This window comes from Gorilla gorilla, chromosome 3 (assembly GCF_029281585.2).
Source record: "Gorilla gorilla gorilla isolate KB3781 chromosome 3, NHGRI_mGorGor1-v2.1_pri, whole genome shotgun sequence".
NCBI lineage: Eukaryota > Metazoa > Chordata > Mammalia > Primates > Hominidae > Gorilla > Gorilla gorilla.
In genome coordinates this window covers 17,524,871-17,536,085 of record NC_073227.2, presented here as the reverse complement: position 1 = coordinate 17,536,085, position 11,215 = coordinate 17,524,871, and positions in this window count along the sequence as shown.

Below are 11,215 nucleotides of genomic sequence, written 5' to 3'. Positions count from 1 at the left end.
GAAACGTGCACTGAAGTTTGAAGAGATACTCAGTGCTCAATGTAGAGTGTGAAGGACTTTGGGGAAATCATGCAATCACCGAGAGACTGATTGATGACATTCCGCAAATTTATGTTGGCCAGAAAAGAGACATAGATGGTCATGACATTGTGTAGGGAGTGGTTTCGGCCGTGCGACGGCAGTTTAAGAAAACATGAAACTAAAAACTTGAGAAATCAGAACGTATCCCAACTATAACCTTTGGTTTCCTAAAGAATAGAGGAAAATAAATCATCGTATCTCACATCATGGGTGATAATATTTTCATACGTATGTGATAATGGATCAACATTTGATAGAGATGAAATGAAAAGTTCTAAATCTGACAAAAGCAAACACCGAAAATTGCACTGTAGAAAAGCCCTGGTGACGGGAGTGAGGCCCTGTCTCAAGAAGAAAACATCGGAGAGATTTAAAAGCAGGGAGTGAAACCGAGGATAGCATAACATTGTTAATACTGGCCCTTGTTTCAGTGGGAAAAGGCAAAAATAAGCCGTGTGTCTCCTGGATTCTCGCATCAATTGTTCAGGATCTGAGATGTCGCCTCCATTTCCAGTTACGCGTTGTATGGTGGAATTGCAGTTAGCACATTTGGTGCCAAAATTTTAATGCTGACGAAAATGGACATGTTCCCTGAACTAAGAGGGACATAATTTGGGTGTGTCTCCAGGCTCTCTGGCTTACCAGGATTGAAGACCCTGGCTCTAGGGACTTTCCCAAAGTGTCTTAGACAGTAAGCAACAGGGCAGAATTGAGGCCCGGCGCCAAAGCCTCGAGGTGTAAAGAGACAGCCGTGGCCTCAGGGCCCATGAAATTAGGATGCTTTTAAGGAGGATGGTGGAATGAGAGGACTGTGACCTTTGGCCCCGTTTCTTTCCCTTGTCTTTTCATAAGCCAGGTGTGCTCCAGCAGAAGGCTTTCTGTGCCTGATGTAAAGTGTCCTGGGTGAAGAAAGGGCACTGCTTAGAAAGGTGCTCCACAGGGAGAAAGGAGCCACCATATTCAGGAGAATGATCTCCAGAAGCATGAGCAATCCAGATGCCGTGGCTTCACACCAGACGCTGGAGGGTCTGATTCCTGGAGCCGGGACCTGGGCATCGCTGTCCTTTAATGCTCATAACTGATTTTGAGGGGAGCCTAATCGAGAACCTGTCTGCGAGTCATGCTCATCACACTGTAGTTTTCACACACGTCACACAGAGACCCTGTTCGAATTCACATTTGGGTGCTTGAGCAGGGTTGTGCCCAAGATTCTGTGGCTCTACGGAGCCCTGAGTTGTGCCCTGGACAGCTTTCCTCAGGGGTTGGTCAACCTTGATCACTGCACCTACCAAGAAAGGGACCATGAAATCTATTCAGCAAATACAGAAAAGGAAGGGGCCATTTCCCACAATAATTTCCACAGAAACACCACGTCGGATAAATAAGTCTGATTGCAGGACAGGGACTGTGCTTCAGAGATGCAGCTTTCGCAGCTGGACGAATGACCCGGAATCTCCCCAAATGCCATTTGTAAACACACCAAATGAGATTTATTTCAAGCCTTTCTGAATGTATTTTAGTTGAATACACACACTCCGGTGTTTGATTTCCTTTAGTATCAATACGACTTAGTTCCAAATGACTTCCGTGCCAGTGGGAAAATTTTCCGTTTCGACTCGTTGGAAGTGGACACCGTGAAACAGGCAAGTCGGTCTGTCTGCTTCCGGCGTTATGTGGGTTCCAGCAAGAGCACAAGTCCCAGGGCACCCGAGGTCCATTCAGAAACCAAAATAAAATGGGTGAGCCAGGGTAAGAAAGAAGAGCACCGTTCCCATCTTCCAATTGAATTCCAGTTTCCACTATTCAAGGTGGCTAGAATGATCCACGGATGTCCCACATGAGAAAAATTTCACCTTCTCTTGCCGACCACCAACTGACGAATGAAACACACCCCAAGAGAAAATAGTAAACCCTGTCCCCTGCAATAACCTCACACGCAAACCTACACGTCAGGAGGTCATGTTCAGAAATACACACTGAATGTCATCTACCACGAACGCAAACACACAGACAGTCCCTCCAGAGGTTCGGAAGACTCACGACCCCGAAACTTGATGTTTCCCATGTGTGGGCTCATCCTGAGACGCAGCCATCACTATGCAGTTGTCCCTGTTGTAGAGACAGAAACTTGGGCTCCTCATTACTTTACGTAGGATTGACGGTGTTCGTGTTTGTGTGGGTGTGTGTGTGTTTCTATGCGCGCTTGTGTGTGTGTGTGTGTGTGTGTGTGTGTGTGTGTGTGCACCCCTACGTGTGGGTCGGCACTTCCACTGAGATCACTGGCACACAAGCAGAGCCCTCTTGCTGTGTTTGTTCTTCCCTTTGGATCTCCTGGTCCTCCCTTGCAGAGAAGCGAGTGTGCCAGTGTTCATGGACTCCTGATCTGTCGGGGTCGTGGAAGAGGGGTTCAGCAGGGAGCTTTGCTGTTCAGGATGATGGTTTTTCATCCCACACTTGTATTTTGATTGATGAATCACAAGTACGTTGGGAGGCAGGGTACCTTCGACTTTTCTGACGTTGAACTCAGGCTTCGTTTTGTTTTGCTCTTGGAGGAATTTCCAGTGGTCTAAGGTGCTTTCCTGAGTGGCTCTTTCCACCAAGTGCTCGTCCAACTCGGGTACCTGGAGGCAGGGGTGGTCTCTCTTGAGCTCTCCTTGCGTTGCTCGCCTGTCTGTGTCTTCAGCGCCAAGGGCTCTTGTTTCCCTGCCTCTTGACACACTCTCACTGTGTCTTTCCCATTCACTCTTCTGGATGTAAAAGAGGACATAGGCCTGTTGACTCAGGACAGAGGTGATGCCAGAGGCAGTGACCTCGGCATCATCCATTTTATACCACTGGCCTTCTTGAGCTTTGACATAAGACAAGTAATGTCCGCTGTGACAACTCCACCCAGCGTGGACCAGCACAGCATAGAGGACATAGACAAGAGGTCCTGTGTTCTGCTGAGACATGTATGGCTGCATGTCAAGGCACTCAGGATATTGCACATTCTTGGCAAGTTTGTTGCCTGTGACATCGGAGAATCTCTTCAATACAAGAATGAGGACCTTGGCAGAAGTGTGTAAAGTTAACGTCTTGGAGGCAGGCGCCTTCTGGAGACAAAGACCACACTGATAGGCATTCTCTCCATTGAGTTCTTCGGGCTTCACCAACTGTTCCAAAGCTTGCTTGACACTCTGAGCTGCCTGGATATCCAGGGCGATGTCCAGGTAAGGGTCAAAGGTGTCTGAAATGCCGTGGCAGTGGAGACACTTGATTTGAGATCTCCAGTAGCCTCCAAATATTTGGTGGATGAGGGTGGTGTCGTTGGAGTGATGATCTACCTGCTTGTGCCCGGGAAGGCATGCCTTTTTCATGGCATCCACAGCGAACATGAGAAATTCGTGGGCATCTTCTTGCTTGCCTCTATGGAAGCCCGCAGCCAATGCCTGTGAGGGCTGGATGACATGGCCAGGACGGTAGAGGGCCCGTGTGACGTGAGCTTGCATAGTACAGAGCATGCAGCCCTTGTGACGATGACACGTTTGAGAGTGCTCCCGGGACAGCATGTAGTTGGCAAGGGGTGGTGTGTATGTCAGGCACTGCAGGGAAGCGTTCACGTAGCAGGTATTTCCCATATTCTGGAGCCCAGCCCCCACCGCAGCAGGTCTCCTGCTACTCAGAGGAAGCTTCTCTCTGGGAGCAAGCTGTCTTGCCACAGGAGCCAAATCATCACAGAGGTCGACACGGGTCTCAGATGAGAGTGGTGACTTCTCAGAGAGAGAAGTCCGCTGGATTTCAGCAAAAGCGGCATCTGGCCGAGAAGATGTGAGTTTCGAAAAGTGGTTGAACTGCCACTCACCTCCCAAGTAGAGTGAGTCGTCCTCCATGTCGCCTGGAACAAGGATCACAAGGTTTTTCTGCTGGGACCGCAGGTTGCAGAAAGACGCTATCTCTTCCGAGAGAGTCTTCAAATGACGAGCTCTCTGGCCGCATCAGCCCTTATATAACTCACCCCCACCAACCGCCAACACCCCACCCACCCATCAGGTGCGCGATAAACCAATCAAATATCAGCACTCAATTAAGGAATGAGTCACAGGGTGTGTCCCCTTGCATCGGCGGGAATTCCACAGACAGCCCACATCATGACTTCTAGAACACCTGAATCAAATTACTCCTCAGGCTGATAGACACATGTAATATGAATGTAACCGGGTTGGGACAGTGGCCGCGCAGTTGCCTTATTTTCGGTAAAACAATGTCAGGGAAGAAATCTTTACCTATGAAACCGTGTGTGTGTGTGTGTGTGTATGTGTGTGTGTATGTGTGTGTGCGCGTGTGTGTGCGTGTGTGTGTGTTTGTGCCGGGATGTACTTCCAAGTATGTGCTTTTGGCAGATACCATCGTCCTCTCAGCGACGGAAGGACAGGAAGTCGGAAGTGCGCTTTCTGACCTGAGAAGAGTCAATGAAGTATAGTAATTAGCAGAGTGTATTTGTTTCCTTAATAAGAAAGGAGAGATCCGTGGAATCAATCAGACCTTCCAGCGATCACCTTTCCACGTTCAGCCTATTGATTCTATATCCGAGTGAAATTACCTGCCAGTGGAGAACAAGAGAAGTCTTTGCATGAAATGCTCTTGTGGAAGCTAGATTGCCAAATAATAAAGCATCAAGTGGTAGAAACGTGCACTGAAGTTTGAAGAGATACTCAGTGCTCAATGTAGAGTGTGAAGGACTTTGGGGAAATCATGCAATCACCGAGAGACTGATTGATGACATTCCGCAAATTTATGTTGGCCAGAAAAGAGACATAGATGGTCATGACATTGTGTAGGGAGTGGTTTCGGCCGTGCGACGGCAGTTTAAGAAAACATGAAACTAAAAACTTGAGAAATCAGAACGTATCCCAACTATAACCTTTGGTTTCCTAAAGAATAGAGGAAAATAAATCATCGTATCTCACATCATGGGTGATAATATTTTCATACGTATGTGATAATGGATCAACATTTGATAGAGATGAAATGAAAAGTTCTAAATCTGACAAAAGCAAACACCGAAAATTGCACTGTAGAAAAGCCCTGGTGACGGGAGTGAGGCCCTGTCTCAAGAAGAAAACATCGGAGAGATTTAAAAGCAGGGAGTGAAACCGAGGATAGCATAACATTGTTAATACTGGCCCTTGTTTCAGTGGGAAAAGGCAAAAATAAGCCGTGTGTCTCCTGGATTCTCGCATCAATTGTTCAGGATCTGAGATGTCGCCTCCATTTCCAGTTACGCGTTGTATGGTGGAATTGCAGTTAGCACATTTGGTGCCAAAATTTTAATGCTGACGAAAATGGACATGTTCCCTGAACTAAGAGGGACATAATTTGGGTGTGTCTCCAGGCTCTCTGGCTTACCAGGATTGAAGACCCTGGCTCTAGGGACTTTCCCAAAGTGTCTTAGACAGTAAGCAACAGGGCAGAATTGAGGCCCGGCGCCAAAGCCTCGAGGTGTAAAGAGACAGCCGTGGCCTCAGGGCCCATTAAATTAGGATGCTTTTAAGGAGGATGGTGGAATGAGAGGACTGTGACCTTTGGCCCCGTTTCTTTCCCTTGTCTTTTCATAAGCCAGGTGTGCTCCAGCAGAAGGCTTTCTGTGCCTGATGTAAAGTGTCCTGGGTGAAGAAAGGGCACTGCTTAGAAAGGTGCTCCACAGGGAGAAAGGAGCCACCATATTCAGGAGAATGATCTCCAGAAGCATGAGCAATCCAGATGCCGTGGCTTCACACCAGACGCTGGAGGGTCTGATTCCTGGAGCCGGGACCTGGGCATCGCTGTCCTTTAATGCTCATAACTGATTTTGAGGGGAGCCTAATCGAGAACCTGTCTGCGAGTCATGCTCATCACACTGTAGTTTTCACACACGTCACACAGAGACCCTGTTCGAATTCACATTTGGGTGCTTGAGCAGGGTTGTGCCCAAGATTCTGTGGCTCTACGGAGCCCTGAGTTGTGCCCTGGACAGCTTTCCTCAGGGGTTGGTCAACTTTGATCACTGCACCTACCAAGAAAGGGACCATGAAATCTATTCAGCAAATACAGAAAAGGAAGGGGCCATTTCCCACAATAATTTCCACAGAAACACCACGTCGGATAAATAAGTCTGATTGCAGGACAGGGACTGTGCTTCAGAGATGCAGCTTTCGCAGCTGGACGAATGACCCGGAATCTCCCCAAATGCCATTTGTAAACACACCAAATGAGATTTATTTCAAGCCTTTCTGAATGTATTTTAGTTGAATACACACACTCCGGTGTTTGATTTCCTTTAGTATCAATACGACTTAGTTCCAAATGACTTCCGTGCCAGTGGGAAAATTTTCCGTTTCGACCCATTGGAAGTGGACACCGTGAAACAGGCAAGTCGGTCTGTCTGCTTCCGGCGTTATGTGGGTTCCAGCAAGAGCACAAGTCCCAGGGCACCCGAGGTCCATTCAGAAACCAAAATAAAATGGGTGAGCCAGGGTAAGAAAGAAGAGCACCGTTCCCATCTTCCAATTGAATTCCAGTTTCCACTATTCAAGGTGGCGAGAATGATCCACGGATGTCCCACATGAGAAAAATTTCACCTTCTCTTGCCGACCACCAACTGACGAATGAAACACACCCCAAGAGAAAATAGTAAACCCTGTCCCCTGCAATAACCTCACACGCAAACCTACATGTCAGGAGGTCATGTTCAGAAATACACACTGAATGTCATCTACCACGAACGCAAACACACAGACAGTCCCTCCAGAGGTTCGGAAGACTCACGACCCCGAAACTTGATGTTTCCCATGTGTGGGCTCATCCTGAGACGCAGCCATCACTATGCAGTTGTCCCTGTTGTAGAGACAGAAACTTGGGCTCCTCATTACTTTACGTAGGATTGACGGTGTTCGTGTTTGTGTGGGTGTGTGTGTGTTTCTATGCGCGCTTGTGTGTGTGTGTGTGTGTGTGTGTGTGTGTGCACCCCTACGTGTGGGTCGGCACTTCCACTGAGATCACTGGCACACAAGCAGAGCCCTCTTGCTGTGTTTGTTCTTCCCTTTGGATCTCCTGGTCCTCCCTTGCAGAGAAGCGAGTGTGCCAGTGTTCATGGACTCCTGATCTGTCGGGGTCGTGGAAGAGGGGTTCAGCAGGGAGCTTTGCTGTTCAGGATGATGGTTTTTCATCCCACACTTGTATTTTGATTGATGAATCACAAGTACGTTGGGAGGCAGGGTACCTTCGACTTTTCTGACGTTGAACTCAGGCTTCGTTTTGTTTTGCTCTTGGAGGAATTTCCAGTGGTCTAAGGTGCTTTCCTGAGTGGCTCTTTCCACCAAGTGCTCGTCCAACTCGGGTACCTGGAGGCAGGGGTGGTCTCTCTTGAGCTCTCCTTGCGTTGCTCGCCTGTCTGTGTCTTCAGCGCCAAGGGCTCTTGTTTCCCTGCCTCTTGACACACTCTCACTGTGTCTTTCCCATTCACTCTTCTGGATGTAAAAGAGGACATAGGCCTGTTGACTCAGGACAGAGGTGATGCCAGAGGCAGTGACCTCGGCATCATCCATTTTATACCACTGGCCTTCTTGAGCTTTGACATAAGACAAGTAATGTCCGCTGTGACAACTCCACCCAGCGTGGACCAGCACAGCATAGAGGACATAGACAAGAGGTCCTGTGTTCTGCTGAGACATGTATGGCTGCATGTCAAGGCACTCAGGATATTGCACATTCTTGGCAAGTTTGTTGCCTGTGACATCGGAGAATCTCTTCAATACAAGAATGAGGACCTTGGCAGAAGTGTGTAAAGTTAACGTCTTGGAGGCAGGCGCCTTCTGGAGACAAAGACCACACTGATAGGCATTCTCTCCATTGAGTTCTTCGGGCTTCACCAACTGTTCCAAAGCTTGCTTGACACTCTGAGCTGCCTGGATATCCAGGGCGATGTCCAGGTAAGGGTCAAAGGTGTCTGAAATGCCGTGGCAGTGGAGACACTTGATTTGAGATCTCCAGTAGCCTCCAAATATTTGGTGGATGAGGGTGGTGTCGTTGGAGTGATGATCTACCTGCTTGTGCCCGGGAAGGCATGCCTTTTTCATGGCATCCACAGCGAACATGAGAAATTCGTGGGCATCTTCTTGCTTGCCTCTATGGAAGCCCGCAGCCAATGCCTGTGAGGGCTGGATGACATGGCCAGGACGGTAGAGGGCCCGTGTGACGTGAGCTTGCATAGTACAGAGCATGCAGCCCTTGTGACGATGACACGTTTGAGAGTGCTCCCGGGACAGCATGTAGTTGGCAAGGGGTGGTGTGTATGTCAGGCACTGCAGGGAAGCGTTCACGTAGCAGGTATTTCCCATATTCTGGAGCCCAGCCCCCACCGCAGCAGGTCTCCTGCTACTCAGAGGAAGCTTCTCTCTGGGAGCAAGCTGTCTTGCCACAGGAGCCAAATCATCACAGAGGTCGACACGGGTCTCAGATGAGAGTGGTGACTTCTCAGAGAGAGAAGTCCGCTGGATTTCAGCAAAAGCGGCATCTGGCCGAGAAGATGTGAGTTTCGAAAAGTGGTTGAACTGCCACTCACCTCCCAAGTAGAGTGAGTCGTCCTCCATGTCGCCTGGAACAAGGATCACAAGGTTTTTCTGCTGGGACCGCAGGTTGCAGAAAGACGCTATCTCTTCCGAGAGAGTCTTCAAATGACGAGCTCTCTGGCCGCATCAGCCCTTATATAACTCACCCCCACCAACCGCCAACACCCCACCCACCCATCAGGTGCGCGATAAACCAATCAAATATCAGCACTCAATTAAGGAATGAGTCACAGGGTGTGTCCCCTTGCATCGGCGGGAATTCCACAGACAGCCCACATCATGACTTCTAGAACACCTGAATCAAATTACTCCTCAGGCTGATAGACACATGTAATATGAATGTAACCGGGTTGGGACAGTGGCCGCGCAGTTGCCTTATTTTCGGTAAAACAATGTCAGGGAAGAAATCTTTACCTATGAAACCGTGTGTGTGTGTGTGTGTGTGTATGTGTGTGTGTATGTGTGTGTGCACGTGTGTGTGCGTGTGTGTGTGTTTGTGCCGGGATGTACTTCCAAGTATGTGCTTTCGGCAGATACCAGCGTCCTCTCAGCGACGGAAGGACAGGAAGTCGGAAGTGTGCTTTCTGACCTGAGAAGAGTCAATGAAGTATAGTAATTAGCAGAGTGTATTTGTTTCCTTAATAAGAAAGGAGAGATCCGTGGAATCAATCAGACCTTCCAGCGATCACCTTTCCACGTTCAGCCTATTGATTCTATATCCGAGTGAAATTACCTGCCAGTGGAGAACAAGAGAAGTCTTTGCATGAAATGCTCTTGTGGAAGCTAGATTGCCAAATAATAAAGCATCAAGTGGTAGAAACGTGCACTGAAGTTTGAAGAGATATTCAGTGCTCAATGTAGAGTGTGAAGGACTTTGGGGAAATCATGCAATCACCGAGAGACTGATTGATGATATTCCGCAAATTTATGTTGGCCAGAAAAGAGACATAGATGGTCATGACATTGTGTAGGGAGTGGTTTCGGCCGTGCGACGGCAGTTTAAGAAAACATGAAACTAAAAACTTGAGAAATCAGAACGTATCCCAACTATAACCTTTGGTTTCCTAAAGAATAGAGGAAAATAAATCATCGTATCTCACATCATGGGTGATAATATTTTCATACGTATGTGATAATGGATCAACATTTGATAGAGATGAAATGAAAAGTTCTAAATCTGACAAAAGCAAACACCGAAAATTGCACTGTAGAAAAGCCCTGGTGACGGGAGTGAGGCCCTGTCTCAAGAAGAAAACATCGGAGAGATTTAAAAGCAGGGAGTGAAACCGAGGATAGCATAACATTGTTAATACTGGCCCTTGTTTCAGTGGGAAAAGGCAAAAATAAGCCGTGTGTCTCCTGGATTCTCGCATCAATTGTTCAGGATCTGAGATGTCGCCTCCATTTCCAGTTACGCGTTGTATGGTGGAATTGCAGTTAGCACATTTGGTGCCAAAATTTTAATGCTGACGAAAATGGACATGTTCCCTGAACTAAGAGGGACATAATTTGGGTGTGTCTCCAGGCTCTCTGGCTTACCAGGATTGAAGACCCTGGCTCTAGGGACTTTCCCAAAGTGTCTTAGACAGTAAGCAACAGGGCAGAATTGAGGCCCGGCGCCAAAGCCTCGAGGTGTAAAGAGACAGCCGTGGCCTCAGGGCCCATTAAATTAGGATGCTTTTAAGGAGGATGGTGGAATGAGAGGACTGTGACCTTTGGCCCCGTTTCTTTCCCTTGTCTTTTCATAAGCCAGGTGTGCTCCAGCAGAAGGCTTTCTGTGCCTGATGTAAAGTGTCCTGGGTGAAGAAAGGGCACTGCTTAGAAAGGTGCTCCACAGGGAGAAAGGAGCCACCATATTCAGGAGAATGATCTCCAGAAGCATGAGCAATCCAGATGCCGTGGCTTCACACCAGACGCTGGAGGGTCTGATTCCTGGAGCCGGGACCTGGGCATCGCTGTCCTTTAATGCTCATAACTGATTTTGAGGGGAGCCTAATCGAGAACCTGTCTGCGAGTCATGCTCATCACACTGTAGTTTTCACACACGTCACACAGAGACCCTGTTCGAATTCACATTTGGGTGCTTGAGCAGGGTTGTGCCCAAGATTCTGTGGCTCTACGGAGCCCTGAGTTGTGCCCTGGACAGCTTTCCTCAGGGGTTGGTCAACTTTGATCACTGCACCTACCAAGAAAGGGACCATGAAATCTATTCAGCAAATACAGAAAAGGAAGGGGCCATTTCCCACAATAATTTCCACAGAAACACCACGTCGGATAAATAAGTCTGATTGCAGGACAGGGACTGTGCTTCAGAGACGCAGCTTTCGCAGCTGGACGAATGACCCGGAATCTCCCCAAATGCCATTTGTAAACACACCAAATGAGATTTATTTCAAGCCTTTCTGAATGTATTTTAGTTGAATACACACACTCCGGTGTTTGATTTCCTTTAGTATCAATACGACTTAGTTCCAAATGACTTCCGTGCCAGTGGGAAAATTTTCCGTTTCGACCCGTTGGAAGTGGACACCGTGAAACAGGCAAGTCGG